Source organism: Oncorhynchus keta, chromosome 23 (genome assembly GCF_023373465.1).
Source record: "Oncorhynchus keta strain PuntledgeMale-10-30-2019 chromosome 23, Oket_V2, whole genome shotgun sequence".
Taxonomy (NCBI): domain Eukaryota; kingdom Metazoa; phylum Chordata; class Actinopteri; order Salmoniformes; family Salmonidae; genus Oncorhynchus; species Oncorhynchus keta.
In genome coordinates, this window is record NC_068443.1 from 17,804,621 (window position 1) to 17,821,406 (window position 16,786).

A 16,786-nucleotide genomic window follows, 5' to 3' on the forward strand; every position below is an offset into this window, starting at 1 on the left:
ATGTTTTGCTACAGTTTGGGCAGTATCAGGGGGAAAGACTGTTTGGATGTTAAATCACAGGACAGAGTTATTGCTGGGAATAACCAGTCTTGTTCAGTACATTGCAATACATCCGGGTATATTAAGCACACCGGTAAAAACACTGGTGTTGTAGTAATTTACCAACAGATGGCATCAACGTGCCATTTTGCACCCATAACATCTTCCCTTTTATAAAATAGGACAGGAGCTGTCAATTCACTAACAAAACAATTGGGTCTGTCAACAATCCCTAATAGGAAACCTACAGATTAAGTATTTTATGTGGCTGGGACAGCCGCCAGCAGCATGAAAAGATAGAGGGCTTGTCTGTGAGGACTGCGGGTTCACGCAGAGGTGTGTCACCTGACTGTCTGAGGGGAGTATTGATGGGCGACGTGATCCCCTGGCTCTTCGCCCAGTGCCTCAGACCCCACATGACCTGCTGGGGTTCCGTCCTTTGTCACGTGACCCCTATGCCCATCCGGGTTCTGAGTAGGGGCTTGCTCAGCAATCTGAAGGTCAACCCTGTTACGACGGTACAGTGAGCCATTCACTTCGACCAAGTAGGAGCGTGGTGCAACTTTCTGTACACAGGATCCCGATTCTCCAGAGGCCCGTCCAGTCACCGTGTAATGGCTTCATCAGCACTGTTTCACCCACCCTGAACTCAAGTTAAGTCTTTTGCTGATTTGTCGTAGATGAACCTGGACACCTGTCTTCTGTTATGAAGCTTCTCCAGCACTTCTGTCACTACACAGGGCTCCAGGAGAGTGTTGGCTACTGGCACAGCTGGTTTTAAGCGCCGTGCCATGAGGAGCTGGGCCGGGCTGCTATTCAGGCCTTCTGTTGGGGTATTGCGCCACTGCAATACCCCTCTGCCCTTTTGCAGAGGTTCTTTGCGATATTGACTGCCGACTGCCTTCCCATTAGCTTTTGGGTGTCGTGGCGATGAGGTGATGTGCTCGAATCCCCATTCTGTAGCAAGTTTCCAGAACTCAAAGCAGGAGAATTGGGGTCCATTATCTGAGATTACCCTATCTGGCTGTCCATAGCGTGCAAACTGAGCCTTGCAGCGTTTGATCGTTGTCTCTGCTGAGAGGTTGGGGAGAAGGTAAATCTCCCAGAAGTCTGAGTAATGCTCGACTACCAGAAAAAAGTCTGTCACTGTGCTGGAAGAAATCTAGACTTACTATCTGCCAGGGCCGCATCGGTAGCTCGTGGGACATCATCGTCTCTCTCTGTTGCTCAATGGCGTATTCATTGCAGATTGTGCATTTATTGACATAGTCTTTTATTTCACTCTGCATTCCTGGCCAATACAGTGTGCCTGTAACAGGCCTCATCTGCAATGTGACGTGAGTGAACACGCTCCAGCATCTCAGGGCGCAGAAACCAGGTTCTAGCTTCTGTGTTTGGGAGTGATGGGTCTAGCAGTGATGGGAGTGTTGGCACCGCGGTATGAAGCTGTCCCATTAGCAGTTGAGCTGAAGCCATTCTGGAGTGAAGTTGACCGATAGGCCAGCAAAGCAAGGAGAGCAGGCCGAAACCAGGATCTCAGGTACCCCATTGCGGGCAAAGATGGACTTCAGATGCACTACAACGTCTACAGTCTTTGTTAGTGGCAGGTTTGCGATTCTCACATACCTTGAGAAGTAGTCCACCGCTAGCAGGTAGGTGGTTCTTTTTAGAGTGAACAAGTCTGCTCCCAGTCTTTTCTAGCACCTCTCAGGAAGTTGTGATGATTCGTGTTTGTGTGCTCTTTTATGCTTGTCCTGCAGTTAAGCACAACTTTGTTCAGTTACTGGCTGAGTCCAGGCCACCACACAGCCTGTTGTGCACGTTCTCTGTACTTGAACACACCTTGACCCTTGTGCAGCTTAGTGTAGACATACTTTCGTAAGGCTGATGGAATGTCAAGTCTTGTTCCTTTCAACGGAAGACCGCCGTGCACTGCGAGAAAAGCGCGTTCTGCCCGGTACAGTATCATAGGGCCTTAGCATTAGCTGAACTCATACCATCCTTCCTGACACATTGTCATGACTTTTGAGCACACAGTGTCAGCTTTGAGTTGTTCTCTCAGGTTGTCCATGTTGGAAACACTTGCTGGAAGCTGTTCCATGATGGCATCCACATATATATTTGTGCTCTCCGTGTGCTCCTTTTCTCCAAGTGACTCTCAGCTATTTTAATGGCCAAGGCGGTGGTTTAACAGAACCTTGTATGTACCTTCTCAACGGGGCGGCTTCCCGTCTATTCTCCTCAGGGACTGGATCCACACCCAGTCTCCTGGTTGGATTGAGTGAATCACCTTTTCCTGTAATTCACTTGTTGGACACAAAATCTTGGACGCTTTGGTTAACAAACAGTCTTCTCATGTGTTCTGCTAGTATATCTTCAACTTCTATGTCTACCTGTTCTGGTCCCTAACTCTGGAATCATGTCCGCCAAGTAAGTTGGGAACGCTTCTACCCATCTATTATATAAATATATATATATATATTTTAACCTCTGAGCACGGAACCCGCTAGCGGGCTGAAATTCCACAACATACAGTGATCGCTACATAAATAGTCATATTATGTAGTTCCTCATCCAACAGGCCACAAAGTGTGTCCTAACCTGCTCTACCACCTGCTCCACTATCACCCCTGTTGATACATGGCTCTGCCCACGTATCAATATTTCATTTTCACTTTGGATGAATTGCGTGCCCATAGTGAACTGCCTCCTACTCTGTCCCAGATGCTAATATATGCATATTAGTATTACTATTGGATAGAAAACACTGAAGTTTCTAAAACTGTTTGAATTATGTATGTGAGTATAACAGAACTCATAGGGCAGGCAAACTTCCAAACAGGAAGTGGAAATTCTGGGGCTGGTTGATTTTAAACTCATCGCCTATTCACATCCAAATAAGATATGGATCTGTTCGCACTTCCTACGCCTTCCGCTAGATGTCAACAGTCAGTAGAATGTGGAATGAAGCCTTCAGTGTGATGTGGGACCGGATGGCAGCTATTTGAGTCACTGGTCTGGCAGAATGCCAGTTCCTGGATATACGCAGTAGTCATTATATCGCCTTGCATTCCATTACTCTTGTAGACAAAAACGAATGCTCCGGTTGGAACGTTATTGGATATACAGTGGGGCAAAAAGTATTTAGTCAGCCACCAATTGTGCAAGTTCTCCCACTTAAAAAGATGAGAGAGGCCTGTAATTTTCATCATAGGTACATAGGTACACTTCAACTATGACAGACAAAATGAGAAAAAAAATCCAGAAAATCACATTGTAGGATTTTTTATGAATTTATTTGCAAATTATGGTGGAAAATAAGTATTATGGAACAAAACAACGTTTTATTGCGGAACTAGGATTCCTAGCACTGCATTCTGATGAAAGATCATCAAAGGTAAGGGAATATTTATTATGTAATTTTGTATTTCTGTTGACTCCAACATGGCAGAGAAATATATTTACGTCTGAGCGCCGTCTCAGATTATTGCATGGTATGCTTTTTTCGTAACGTTTTTAAAAAAATCTGACACATCGGTTGCATTAAGAACCAGTGTATCTTTAATTATATGTAAAACATGTATCTTTCGTCAAAGTTTATGAGTATTTCTGTTATCTGATGTAGCTCTCTGTAATTACTCCAGATATTTTGGAGGCATTTCTGAACATGGCACCAGTGTAAATATATAAATATGCATATTATCGAACAAAACATAAATGTATTGTGTAACATGATGTCATATGAGTGTCATCTGATGAAGATTATCAAAGGTTAGTGATTCATTTTATCTCTAATTCTGCTTTTGTGACTCTATCTTTGGCTGGGAAAAATTGCTGTTTTTTGGGGATTTGGTGGTGATCTAACATAAATATATGTTGTGTTTTCGCTGTAAAACATTTTAAAAATCGAACACGATGGGTAGATTATCAAGATGTTTATCATTAATTTGCTGTATTGGACTTGTTAATGTGTGAAAGTTAAATATTTTTGAATTACCTGCGCTGCCTTTTCAGCGGAATGTTGGGGGGGAAGCGAAACCTGTGTCCTAGACAGGTTAAACAATGACTTTAGGTAAGATTAGTAAATTATCCTTATGTCTGACATTATCTTGTAGGATTGCCCCTTTCATTTTCCACATGTCCCTTCTGCTCTCTCTCTATCTTGCTCATTTCCCCCCCCCCCCTTCCGTCTCCTCATACTCCCAAACCATCAAGGTCACCTTAGGCCTCCGCATAGGGGGCGGGGGAGCCCTTCTCCATCTGCCTTTTCTACTATCTGTCTGTCGCTCCTTCCCACAACCATCAGTATCAAATATAGGTTGTTTCCAAATATTGACTAAATGTCTCACTGTCTGAACTTTTAGAAAAATCAACATGTCTATAGTAGTCACGCCCTGACCAGCTGTCTATCGTTGTCTTTGATTGGGAACCATACTTAGGTACCCTTTTTCCCACCTGTGTTTGTGGGAAGGTAACTTTGTTTGATGGCACATAGCCAGCCAGAACTGGTGGTTCCAGCTCTGCTCTCGAGACCATCAGTACACCATGGCCCAGAGTATCCGGTTCCCCGGCCAAGGAAGAGGCCTCCTGTATGCCTCCCCAGCCTGATGAGTCCTGTGCCTGCTCCCAGAGCCAGGTCTCCTGTGTGTCTCCCCAGCCTGGTCAGTCCTGTGCCCGGCCCGGAGCCTCCAGAGTCGGCCTCTTGCCCGGACCCTCCTGAGTCGCCCTCCAGTCCGGAGCATCCAGTGTTGCCCTCCAGTCCGGAGGATCCAGTGTCGCCCTCCAGTCTGGACCCTCCAGTGTCGCCCTCCAGTCCGGACCCTCCAGTGTCGCCCTCCAGTCCGGACCCTCCAGTGTTGTCCTCCAGTCTGGATCCTCCAGTCCTGAGCCTCCAGCGATGCTCCCCAGTCCAGGGCCCGCAACGAGGGTCCCCAGTCCGGGGCCCGCATCGAGGGTGCCCAGTCCGGGGACCGCAACGAGGGTGCCCAGTCCGGGGCCCGCAACGAGGGTGCCCAGTACGGGGCCCGCCACGAGGGTGCCCAGTCCGGGGCCCGCCACGAGGGTCCCCAGTCCGGGGCCCGCCACGAGGGTCCCCAGTCCGGGGTCGTCAGCGAGGGTCCCCGCTCTAGAGGCCCCACCTAAGTGGGCCAAGCCAGAGGTGGAGCAGGGTCTACGTCCCACCCTGACCTTAGAGATCCTTTTTATGTCTCTATTTTGGTTTGGTCAGGGCGTGAGTTGGGGTGGGCATTCTATGTTTTGTGTTTCTATGATTTTCTATTTCTAGGTTTTGGCCGGGTATGGTTCTCAATCAGGGACAGCTGTCTATCGTTGTCTCTGATTGGGAACCATACTTAGGTACCCTTTTTCCAACTTGTGTTTGTGGGAAGGTAACTTTGTTTGATGGCACATAGCCTTAAGATTCACGATTTGTTTTGTATTGTTTATTGTGTTGTCAGCGTCATTTCGAATAAAAGAGAAAATGTACGCTCACCATGCTGCACCTTGGTCCAGTTCTTTTAACGGCCGTGACAATAGTATTAATCTCAGATTATTACATAGTTCATTATGTTTATCTCATCCTCTCAATGATCCTGGATCACCACAGATGTCATACATCCCTGTCCTGTTGGCTTAGAATATGTCCTGAATATTTAACATAGGTCTACCAGTAGTCCAAGGCTATGCCATTTCTTTCTTTTCATTGGTTCAAATTACAAATATGTCAAAGAACTATAAACTCGTTCATAATTAACAATTACACAAATTACCTTAAAATCAGTATCACAAATTACCTTAAATTCATTATCCAAATGGCCCTCCCATGAGGCTGATCAGACCACAAAGGAAAGCCATGATAGAGGTCAAAGGTCATACCACCCTTTCACAGTAGTGTTTCTTACTATATTAGACAAATTAAAGAAAAACCATCAAAAATGTTCTGCATGTTGTATCCCGGGTTCCCATAACATTCCTTTATCAAAATAATTAACGTGTTTAATTAAAACTCAGAAAATCAAACTTCTAATATTCCATGTGTGTGTGTACCCCTTTAAGACATCGTCTCTCTGGAGACCAGATGCACTGACCCACCTGGCTCGATGCCCAGCCCCGCCAATACGAGGCGCTGGGATGTACCGCACCGGGCTATGCACGCGCACCGGGGACACCATGCGCCTCACGGCATAACATGGTGCCTGCCCGGTCCCTATAGCTATCACAAATTTGTGATTTGAATGACCTTGCAAATTCCATGACTTTAAAAAAAATGGTATTTCAACACCTGCCAAATAAAAACCTCAAACTCAACTCATGAACAAACTCAACTCCTAAAATAGTTCAAATGGGCCGGGTAAGCTGAAGTGGACTCGGCCCGGGTACTTTTAGCCGGAGTCCAGAGTAATATGATTCTGACAGACTCGGAAATAGCTTGTCCTGCAGGAAGCCCTTCCCGAGTCCAGGCCGAGCCCCCCCGAGTCTCGGATTATGCCTGAGCCCACAGTATGCCACGAGACTTTAACCCACGTTTGTGCACTCTGCCAGCTGTTTGCCAAGTGTGATAAGATGAGTCATGTAAACCCTACTGAAAAATAACATTAATGATTGTAGTGTCATATATGCAATGGGTGCATGGCCCATTGATCTGCAGCATAGAAAGTCCCCAAGAACACAGTGGGCCTCCATCATTCTTAGGGATGATGTGAATTTTCGCAGCTTTTCGCAGCTTTTTGTTAAAAATCGCGCAACATTTCAAAGTCCTGCTACTCATGCCAAGAATATAGTATATGCATATGATAAGTATGTGTGTATAGAAAACACTCTGACGTCTCTAAAACTGGTTAAATCGTGTCTGTGGCTATAACAGAACGTGTTTAGGAGTAAAAATCCCTGGTAAAACTGTTCACCAAAAACACAAAAACAAATATTCATCCACCAGTCAATGTATTGTCTAAGGCGACAGAAAATAAATGAGGATCCCCTGTCAACGCCTACAGCTTCCACACGATGTCGCCAGTACTGGCATTTCATGTCTGCTTTATCCTTGGTTAGATCACGTATAGGAGAGCATCTGCAGAGAAGAATGGGAGAAACTCCCCAAATACAGGTGTGCAAGCTTGTAGCGTCATACCCAAGAAGCTTCAGCAAAATACTGAGTAAAGGGTCTGAATAGTTATGTAAAAGTGACATTTCAGTTTCATTTTAATTTTTTTTTTTTTAGAAATGTCTAAAAACTGTTTTTGCTTTGTCATTATGGGGTATTGTGTGTAGATTGATGGGGGGAAAAACAATTTAATCAATTTTAGAATAAGGTTGTAAAGTAACAAAATGTGGAAAAAGTGAAGGGGTCTGAATACTTTCCGAATGCACTGTATATAGATTGTCTATTAATATAGTAGCATTTAGATAAGTGGTAAGTTCAACCAAAAAACAGATGTCAACCAAAATAAGATGAATGAAAAGTACTAATTAATCTGGTTTTAAGATTTCAAGATTCCTTTATCACGTCGTATGCCCACTGTGATTGATCCAAGTCAGAAGCTATAGTAATTAACTGCAATTTGTGAGTCACACCAGAGAGGAAGAGGCGAAGTATGAGGGATAACTGGGCCCAAAATCTGTCTTCTCCAGCAGGTGGCGTTTTTTCTTTGGCACATGACATTGAGTATAGGGAGTGGATTTGCAGGGCCCGACAGACAGGGCTGCCTGCTGGCCCGGCAACATCTGCGGAGCTCACCGGGCCAGTTAATCAAGCTTTCATATGGCCCGCTTTGGCTAGTACATTTCATACTCCAAGACAGTAAAGAAAATGTATAAACACTGAACAAAAATATAAACGCAACATGTTCAAAGATTTTACTCAGTTATAATTCTTATAAAGAAATCAGTAAATTTAAATAAATTCATTAGGCCCTAATCTATGGATTTCACATGACTGGGAAGACACATATTCATCTGTTGGTCACAGATACCTTAAAATAAAGGTAGGGGCGTGGATCACAAAACCAGTCTGTATCTGGTGTGAACACCATTTGCTTCATGCAGAGCGACACATCTCCTTCACATAGAGTTGATCAGGCTGTTGATTGTGGCCTGTGGAATGTTGTCACACTCCTCTTCAATGGCTGTGTGAAGTTGCTCGATATTGGCGGGAACTGGAACATGCTGTCGTACACGTCGATCCAGAGCATCCCAAACATGATCAATGGGTGACATGTGTAACGATGCACGCTGAGAGTCGGGAAGCAAGTTCAGGAAGTGAATACATTTAATTAATAAATGAGCAAAACAAGAAACACGAACAGCGCACTGACATGAAACAGCAACCGAAACAATGACGACTGACGAAGAAACCAAAGGGAGTGACATATAAAGGGCAGGTAATCAAGGAGGTGATGGAGTCCAGGTGAGTCTCATTATGTGCGTAACGCTGGTGAAAGGTGTGCGCCATAATGAGCAGCCTGGTGACCTAGAGGCCGGAGAGGGAGCACATTTACATTTACATTTAAGTCATTTAGCAGACGCTCTTATCCAGAGCGACTTACAAATTGGTGCATACACCTTATGACATCCAGTGGAACAGCCACTTTACAATAGTGCATCTAAATCTTTTTAGGGGGGTGAGAAGGATTACTTTATCCTATCCTAGGTATTCCTTAAAGAGGTGGGGTTTCAGGTGTCTCCGGAAGGTGGTGATTGACTCCGCTGTCCTGGCGTCGTGAGGGAGTGTGTTCCACCATTGGGGAGCCAGAGCAGCGAACAGTTTTGACTGGGCTGAGCGGGAACTGTACTTCCTCAGTGGTAGGGAGGCGAGCAGGCCAGAGGTGGATGAACGCAGTGCCCTTGTTTGGGTGTAGGGCCTGATCAGAGCCTGGAGGTACTGAGGTGCCGTTCCCCTCACAGCTCCGTAGGCAAGCACCATGGTCTTGTAGCGGATGCGAGCTTCAACTGGAAGCCAGTGGAGAGAGCGGAGGAGCGGGGTGACGTGAGAAAACTTGGGAAGGTTGAACACCAGACGGGCTGCGGCGTTCTGGATGAGTTGTAGGGGTTTAATGGCACAGGCAGGGAGCCCAGCCAACAGCGAGTTGCAGTAATCAAGACGGGAGATGACAAGTGCCTGGATTAGGACCTGCGCCGCTTCCTGTGTGAGGCAGGGTCGTACTCTGCGGATGTTGTAGAGCATGAACCTACAGGAACGGGACACCGCCTTGATGTTAGTTGAGAACGACAGGGTGTTGTCCAGGATCACGCCAAGGTTCTTAGCGCTCTGGGAGGAGGACACAATGGAGTTGTCAACCGTGATTGCGAGATCATGGAACGGGCAGTCCTTCCCCGGGAGGAAGAGGAGCTCCGTCTTGCTGAGGTTCAGCTTGAGGTGGTGATCCGTTATCCACACTGATATGTCTGCCAGACATGCAGAGATGCGATTCGCCACCTGGTCATCAGAAGGGGGAAAGGAGAAGATTAATTGTGTGTCGTCTGCATAGCAATGATAGGAGAGACCATGTGAGGTTATGACAGAGCCAAGTGACTTGGTGTATAGCGAGAATAAGAGAGGGCCTAGAACAGAGCCCTGGGGGACACCAGTGGTGAGAGCGCGTGGTGAGGAGACAGATTCTCGCCACGCCACCTGGTAGGAGCGACCTGTCAGGTAGGACGCAATCAAGCGTGGGCCGCGCCGGAGATGCCCAACTCGGAGAGGGTGGAGAGGAGGATCTGATGGTTCACAGTATCGAAGGCAGCCGATAGGTCTAGAAGGATGAGAGCAGAGGAGAGAGAGTTAGCTTTAGCAGTGCAGAGCGCCTCCGTGATACAGAGAAGAGCAGTCTCAGTTGAATGACTAGTCTTGAAACCTGACTGATTAGGATCAAGAAGGTCATTCTGAGAGAGATAGCGGTAGAGCTGGCCAAGGACGGCACGCTCAAGAGTTTTGGAGAGAAAAGAGAGAAGGGATACTGGTCTGTAGTTGTTGACATCGGAGGGATCGAGTGTAGGTTTTTTCAGAAGGGGTGCAACTCTCGCTCTCTTGAAGACGGAAGGGACGTAGCCAGCGGTCAGGGATGAGTTGATGAGCGAGGTGAGGTAAGGGAGAAGGTCTCCGGAAATGGTCTGGAGAAGAGAGGAGGGGATAGGGTCAAGCGGGCAGGTTGTTGGGCGGCCGGCCGTCACAAGACGCGAGATTTCATCTGGAGAGAGAAGGGAGAAAGAGGTCAGAGCATAGGGTAGGGCAGTGTGAGCAGAACCAGCGGTGTCGTTTGACTTAGCAAACGAGGATCGGATGTCGTCGACCTTCTTTTCAAAATGGTTGACGAAGTCATCTGCAGAGAGGGAGGAGGGGGGATTCAGGAGGGAGGAGAAGGTGGCAAAGAGCTTCCTAGGGTTAGAGGCAGATGCTTGGAATTTAGAATGGTAGAAAGTGGCTTTAGCAGCAGAGACAGAGGAGGAAAATGTAGAGAGGAGGGAGTGAAAGGATGCCAGGTCCGCAGGGAGGCGAGTTTTCCTCCATTTCCGCTCGGCTGCCCGGAGCCCTGTTCTGTGAGCTCGCAATGAGTCGTCGAGCCACGGAGCGGGAGGGGAGAACCGAGCCGGCCTGGAGGATAGGGGACATAGAGAGTCAAAGGATGCAGAAAGGGAGGAGAGGAGGGTTGAGGAGGCAGAATCAGGAGATAGGTTGGAGAAGGTTTGAGCAGAGGGAAGAGATGATAGGATGGAAGAGGAGAGAGTAGCGGGGAGAGAGAGCGAAGGTTGGGACGGCGCGATACCATCCGAGTAGGGGCAGCGTGGGAAGTGTTGGATGAGAGCGAGAGGGAAAAGGATACAAGGTAGTGGTCGGAGACTTGGAGGGAGTTGCAATGAGGTTAGTGGAAGAACAGCATCTAGTAAAGATGAGGTCAAGCGTATTGCCTGCCTTGTGAGTAGGGGGAAGGTGAGAGGGTGAGGTCAAAAGAGGAGAGGAGTGGAAAGAAGGAGGCAGAGAGGAATGAGTCAAAGGTAGACGTGGGGAGGTTAAAGTCGCCCAGAACTGTGAGAGGTGAGCCGTCCTCAGGAAAGGAGCTTATCAAGGCATCAAGCTCATTGATGAACTCTCCAAGGGAACCTGGAGGGCGATAAATGATAAGGATGTTAAGCTTGAAAGGGCTGGTAACTGTGACAGCATGGAATTCAAAGGAGGCGATAGACAGATGGGTAAGGGGAGAAAGAGAGAAAGACCACTTGGGAGAGATGAGGATCCCGGTGCCACCACCCCGCTGACCAGAAGCTCTCGGGGTGTGCGAGAACACGTGGGCGGACGAGGAGAGAGCAGTAGGAGTAGCAGTGTTATCTGTGGTGATCCATGTTTCCGTCAGTGCCAAGAAGTCGAGGGACTGGAGGGAGGCATAGGCTGAGATGAACTCTGCCTTGTTGGCCGCAGATCGGCAGTTCCAGAGGCTACCGGAGACCTGGAACTCCACGTGGGTCGTACGCGCTGGGACCACCAGATTAGGGTGGCCGCGGCCACGCGGTGTGGAGCGTTTGTATGGTCTGCACATGTGACAACATGTCTGAGTATGCAGGCCATGGAAGAACTGGGACATTTTCAGCTTCCAGGAATGGTGTACAGTCGTGGCCAAAAGTTTTGAGAATAACACAAATATTAATTTCCACAAAGTTTGCTGCTTCAGTGTCTTTAGATATTTTTGTCAGATGTTACTATGGAATACTGAAGTATAATTACAAGCATTTCATAAGTGTCAAAGGCTTTTGTTGACAATAACATGAAGTTGATGCAAAGAGTCAATATTTGCAGTGTTGACCATTCTTTTTCAAGACCTCTGCAATCTGCCCTGGCATGTTGTCAATTAACTTCTGGGCCACATTCTGACTGATGGCAGCCCATTCTTGCATAATCAATGTTTGGAGTTTGTCAGAATTTGTGGGGTTTTGTTTGTCCACCCGCCTCTTGAGGTTTGACCACAAGTTCTCAATGGGATTAAGGTCTGGGGAGTTTCCTGGCCATGGACCCAAAATATTGATGTTTTGTTCCCCGAGCCACTTAGTTATCACTTTTGCCTTATGGCAAGGTGCTCCATCATACTGGAAAAGACATTGTTCGTCACCAAACTGTTCCTGGATGGTTGGGAGAAGTTGCTCTCGGGGGATGTGTTGGTACCATTTTTTATTCATGGCTGCGTTCTTAGGCAAAATTGTGCGTGAGCCCACTCCCTTGACTGAGAAGCTACCCCACACATGAATGGTCTCAGGATGCTTTACTGTTGGCATGACACAGGACTGATGGTAGCGCTCACCTTGTCTTCTCCGGACAAGCTTTTTTCCGGATGCCCCAAACATTTGGAAAGGGGATTCATCAGAGAAAATGACTTTACCCCAGTCCTCAGCAGTCTAATCCATGTACCTTTTGCAGAATATCAGTCTGACCCTGATGTTTTTCCCAGAGAGAAGGGGCTTCTTTGCTGCCCTTCTTGAAACCAGGCCATCCAAAAGTCTTCGCCTCACCCTGCATGCCGATGCACTCACACCTGCCTGCTGCCATTCCTGAACAAGCTCTGTACTGGTGGTGCCCCGATCCCGCAGCTGAATCAACTTTAGGAGATGGTCCTGGTGCTTGCTGGACTTTATTGGGCGCCCTGAAGCCTTCTTCACAACAATTGGTCAGGGCGTGAGTTGGGTGGGTTGTCTATGTTAGTTTTTCTATGATTTTCTATTTCTGTGTTTGGCCTGATATGGTTCTCAATCAGAGGCAGCTGTCAATCGTCCCTGATTGAGAAGCATATTTAGGTAGCCTGTTTTCCATTGTGTTTTGTGGTTATTTTCAGTCTTTGTGTGTCTGCACCAGACAGAACTGTTTTCAGTCTTTGTGTGTCTGCACCAGACAGAACTGTTTTCAGTCTTTGTGTGTCTGCACCAGAGAACTGTTTCGGTTGTTTCTTTGTTGTTTTTGTTATTCAGTGTTCAGTTTGAATTATTATTAAATAAGATGAACACTTACCGCGCTGCGCTTTGGTCCTCTCCTTCTTCCACCCAAGACAACCGTTACACTGAGGAGTTAGTGGAGGAGGGGGTGAGGCAGATCAACAGCGACTCAGACTTCAACCCAGCAGAGGAGAGGACCACAAGTAGAGGAAGGGGAATAGGAAAGAGTAGGCCAAGAGGGAGACCGAGTACCAATGGGAAGAGGAATGTAGCTGTGGAAGATTTAGATTGATCACCTCAGTGTCGTGTTCATTAGGGCACATCATAACAAAACATTTTAGAATGGAAAATTAGAGTTTTCTAATTTAACAAGTACAGATAGAACATTCCTGTTTCACTTTGTTTTGTAGAGTTTCACTATGTTTCATGCTTTCTGAACATGACCCAGAATGAACTCTAACATGAGGTATGGGGTCAATGAGTCTTTTAGATTTATGAGGTAAATGGTTGTTTTTGCTATACAGTTGTATGAAAACACTACTGTAAAGTCTACTTCATTGTTACTAATAGAAGTGATTCATTGTTTGTTACTGGGCTGAATTTTTTTAATAATACAATTTATGGTCACCAAATATTACCATTTTCTTCTACTACTTTAAACTATGTTTGAGCTGCCGTTGAATGATGTAATACCACCTCTATTAAAGTCTACAGTCGGCCATCATTGAAAATAAGAATTTCTTCTTAACTGATCTTCCTACTTAAATAAAGGTAAAAAATTGGATTGAGGTCAGGTGATTGTGGAGGCCAGGCTATCTGATGCAGCACTCCATTACTCTCCTTGCTCAAATAACCCTTACACAGCCTGGAGGTGTGTTTGGTCATTGTCCTGTTGAAAAACACCTGATAGTCCCACTAAGCCAAAACCAGATGGGATGACGTATCGCTGTTGTACCCATGAATGTGCCTTGAATTCTAAATAAATCAGTGTCACCAGCAAAGCACCATCACACCTCCTCCTCCATGCTTCACGGTGGAAACCACACATGAAGAGATCATCCATTCACCTACTCTGTGTCTCACCAAAAATCTCAAATTTGGACTCATCAGACCAAAGGACAGATTTCCACTGGTCTAATGTCAATTGCTCATGATTCTTGGCCCAAGCAAGTCTCTTCTTCTTATTGGTGTCCTTTAGTAGAGGTTTCAGCAATTTGACAATGAAGGCCTGATTCACGCAGTCTCCTCTGAACAGTTGATGTTGAGATGTATCTGTTACTTGATCTCTGTGAAGCATTTATTTGGGCTGCAAATATATCCTTTGCAGCAGAGGTAACTCTTGGTCTTCCTTTCCTGTGGCGGTCCTCATCAGAGCCAGTTTCATCATAGTGCTTGATGGTTTTTGCAACTGCACTTGAAATTTTCAAAGTTCTTGACATTTTCCAGATTGACTGACCTTCATGTCTTAAAGTAATGATGGACTGTTGTTTCTCTTTGCTTATTTGAGCTGTTCTTGCCATAATACAAACTTGGTCTTTTACCAAATAGGGCTATCTTCTGTATACCACCCATACCTAGTCACAGCATAACTGATTGGTACTGTATGTACTGTATAAAGATAATGAAACTGTAAGACCGACATTCTCAACACAACCTGCCATTGGATACAAATTATAAAAATGTATGCATGGGAAATTAAATTAACCACCTACTTTTCAGTTCTAAAGAACAGTTTTGAAATGTGTGTTTTGTTTTCTTTGCTATTGGATTGAATTGTAGTTAAAATGACTAAATTGTGAGCCTATCATTATCTGATGTATTGGGGACTAAACTAAATGTTCTCATGGTATTTCACATAAAACTTAGATTTTGCATGAATGACTCAGGGGTGTGTGAAGATGTGTGAAACCCAAATGAATGCACAGTAAAGGGTTCGGAATATAAGATAGGAGGCATTACAAGTGTTATCAGTTTAGAGTTTTGCGGATACATTTTTTTACCACATCACACATTGCGAAAATAGCACCAATGCGATTTAAAAAAAATTGAATGATGCTTCTAATATAGTAGTAACATGTTGAACATACCTGCTTCTCTGTCATGTAAAGGTTAGTCTGTTCATAATATCACAACTATCTGCAACAGTCAGAATTTAGCTCCCTACTGAAAATAACACATTATTAATCAATAAAATGTTTCTATAAAGCCCAGTTGTCAAATACCCTGCAAAAACAGACAGGCACCATCCAACCCAAACCTGCAAAACATCATCATCATCATCCAGTGCTGGAGAGTGGAGATGCATTTTGGACCCAGCAGGGGGCACTGTAGCCGCGGAAGTACTGGACTGTAGTATGGGATCAGGATACTGCTTTGTTATATCAACCACTCATTTCCCCCCAGAATCATTACTGAGGAGAGTGGAAGCAGAAATGTTATGGTATATTACCAGGGAAATGGAGGAGAAGGCAAAAATGTACCCTCCATCTCATCTACTCAGTGGGATACTGTAATGTTTGACATTGCAGTGAGTGACCTTGTTAGATTAATTGAAATTGACATTAAGGGGAATACAATTTTTACATTGAGCTTTTCTCTTACCATTATATATACAAACATATGCAACTTAGCAGGCAGTTTCATCCAAAGCGAAGTATAGTTTAGTGAGTAGGCTACATACATTTGTTGTTATGTGTAGCCCATGTGATCCCTGTTGGAATTGAACCATCTAGTGGTATGACATCTACCTTCTAACATATCAGTGTTGAGGCAACCCTGTCAGTTCCCTTATGTGATCATAATGCAACTGAAATACATTTCCACAATGCTCAAAGGGCTCACCAGACCCATCCTGTGTATAGCCTACCTGTTGTGAATAATAAGAATAATGGTGGGGACGCTACTTTATCTTTGTGAAGGCTATATCTTTTGATGTGCAGGCTTGACCAACATGCATTCATTACAGACAGCTGCTGCTGATGTTTTTTTTTATGTTAAAACGGGATTAATATTCTCCCACGTTATTTTTTGTTGTTCTTTCTGCCTCTGTGGACAGGCCCAGTGAGAGTGGTGGATGATGTCAGAAATGAGGTTAAAACCTCTTTATTCCTCTGGTGGGGTAGCAGAAGCCTTTCACAGATAAGCGTCTCTGATGGTCTTTTTTCCTTCACTCTGTTCTGTGATGCACATTATTCCTAAATTTCTCTCTGCCTCTTGCTCTCTCCCTTTCACCCCCCTCCTCTCTCTCTCTCTCTCTCTCTCTCGCCTCTCTCTCTCTCTCTCTCTCTCTCTCTCTCTCTCTCTCTCTCTCTCTCTCTCTCTCTCTCTCTCTCTCTCTCTCTCTGCCTCTCTCTCTTGTTCTCTTTCTCTCTTTCTATCTCGCTCACGTTCGTCCCAAAGATTATCTGCAAATGCACTGCCACAAAGCTTACAACCCTCTTGACTCCAAGGCTGTTTTCATCTGAGGTTCTCCTCTGTCCGCTCAGTATTTCATGATACTTTACTGTAATAACTTCCCTGTTAAAAAACATTCCGTGGCTAGTTTTGTCTGTCGTGACTGTTTTCTGCTTGCAACAGCATTGTCCCAACACTTGAATAATTCTTGGGTTTGGATTTGTATATTGGGAATAGTTTTGTGTGTGGGAGGATGTGTGTGTGTGTGTTGGCTACTGTTGTTTTTTTAAATGTCAATGTCAGGTCTCATTAGCTAGGAATGCTGATCCATCCTTTAAAGGAGGTTAACTGCTCATGTCAAGCCTAGAGGTGCTAACCTTCTCTCTTCCTCCCTCTTTCTCTCCATCTCCTTCCTCCTCCCTCTTTTTTTCCATCCCTTTCTCCATCT